Source organism: Anabrus simplex, chromosome 6, assembly GCF_040414725.1.
Source record: "Anabrus simplex isolate iqAnaSimp1 chromosome 6, ASM4041472v1, whole genome shotgun sequence".
Classification (NCBI taxonomy): Eukaryota; Metazoa; Arthropoda; class Insecta; order Orthoptera; family Tettigoniidae; genus Anabrus; species Anabrus simplex.
The window spans coordinates 48,969,722-48,971,774 of record NC_090270.1 but is presented as its reverse complement, the minus strand read 5'-3'; the positions used below and the strand labels follow the sequence as shown (position 1 = coordinate 48,971,774).

Below are 2,053 nucleotides of genomic sequence, written 5' to 3'. Positions count from 1 at the left end.
TAAGGGCTAGAACTGTGGATTTTTATTACAAACAGTTTTTGCTAGGGCGACTGTTTGGAACGTAATTCATATCTCGCATTGATCATCTCCCTATTCGGTACCAGTGGCGGATGATATTCACCCCTCCAAAGGTAAACATCCCATTCGTTCCCGTGGGCGAGGTTTTCCATTAGCAGCTAATACTGTAAATGTGAACTAGATGCTCCATGCCGTTTCCAATTACATCAACAACATTGTGCTTTCACGACTGCGAAGTTGAATAGGCTTCTCAAGAGACTTAGTCAATGATACTGTAAACAACAGGGACTGTCAAAGATGAATAAGTTCTGCTAGTTCAAATTTTAAATATAAATGTCACGTTGATGGGAACAGAACAACAAAAACGTAATTTAGTTGAATTGAAGTTGGCCTTCCTGAGAAGTTCTTTACTGAATTTTAATTACAAATTCCTTTTCATGAATCCAATATCCAATTACTTCCTGGAAGAATATCATGTAAACTCTGTCACTGCCCACGGATTTTTAGTGGTTGCAAGAGGTACCATATCGGGGATGATGGCCGAGTTGTAGAAGAGGCTTGCCCGCAAGGAAAGCTACCAAGCCACGACTACGGATACGGCTGTGCGTGCGTGCTTCTTTTAAGGAACCATTTATAATCCACAGTAGAACATAACAACCTTACAGTACAGTGTCTTATGTTGAGGGTCAGTTTACTGAATAAAGGATTATTTAAAAGCCATGGCACTACAGCCCCTGAAGGGCCTTGTCCTACCAAACGACCGCTCCTCAGCCCGAAGGCCTGCAGATTACGAGGTGTCGTGTGGTCAGCACAACAAATCCTCTTGGCCGTTATTTTTGGCTTTCTCTACCGGGGCTGCTATCTCACCGTCAGATAGCCTTTCAATTCTAATCCCGTAGGCTGAGTGGACCTCGAACCAGCCCTCAGGTCCAGCACATCATTAGAGGAGAGTGGAGCGTTCGAACTGACCTTTTCCCATCCTTTGTATTTAGTTAATGACTTTTATCCATTCAAATCATTTTCCATTTACTTTACAAATAAGTTAATATTAATGTTATATACCTTACGTCCCACTGACTATATTTTTATGGTTTTCGGAGACGCCGAGTTGCCGGAATTTTGTACCGGAGTATTTATTTTACGGGCCATTAAATGTACCGACACGAGGCTAACGTATGTGAGCACCTTCAAATACGAACGGACTGAGCCAGAATCGAACCGGCTAAGTTGGGCTCAGAGGGCCAGCGCTCTGCCGTCCGAGCTACTCAACCTGACGCAAATAAATTAATTAGTTTTCTCATCGCTAACCCTGGACGTCTTTGGGGAAAAGTACACATGGAATTCACTAAAAAGACGCTGTACTTGAAGGAATACTTGTGAATTTAAAATTAATAACATCGTTGGTATAAATATGCCGTCTTTGGAAGTACTGGAGAAGTAAGAAATTTGAATATTGTATTTTCACGACCGCATTGTAATCGAAACAGACTTTCAACGTATTAGGTCGTGTTACGTACATATAGTACGTGTTGAAGAGATGTTAAGTACAGACCTGTAGCTCAGATCCTTTCAAACAGAACAAAGCTGGCCTGGGCCACCATAGCTCAATTGGTAGAGCAACCGACGCGAAATCGGGAGGTTGTGGGTTCGGATCCCACTGGTGTCCGGCTGGCCATTTTCTTCTGTACTTAACATCTCTTCAATACGTACTACATGTACGTAACACGACCTAATACGTTGAAAGTCTGTTTCATGTAAGACATTTCTTCATCCAGAACTGCTGAAATTACTGGTCCTGCTGCAATAGAGCTTGAAATGTTTTATTCATTTATTTTTCTCCTTATCTGGTTCCTCGAAATATATTGTATATATCAATTATGGCAATCCAACTAATAGAATTTTATTTCGAGAAGTAAATATTACATTTTTACACTGTAGTGATTACAAGTGAAAAGGACTAAGAATGTAATCGTTACAGGTAATTCGATTTATTTTACTCAGTCACTTCCCAAGTCTGTAATATTAGTATGTAGAC

General features: G+C 40.8%; 1 non-coding gene across 1 annotated transcript; it reads left to right on the top strand.

The window, feature by feature from the left end:
• The first annotated feature begins 1,611 nt into the window (after positions 1–1,611).
• Positions 1,612–1,688, top strand: TRNAS-CGA (transfer RNA serine (anticodon CGA)). The gene has a single exon. It is a non-coding gene; the product is annotated as a tRNA-Ser (tRNA).
• Positions 1,689–2,053: the final 365 nt, after the last annotated feature.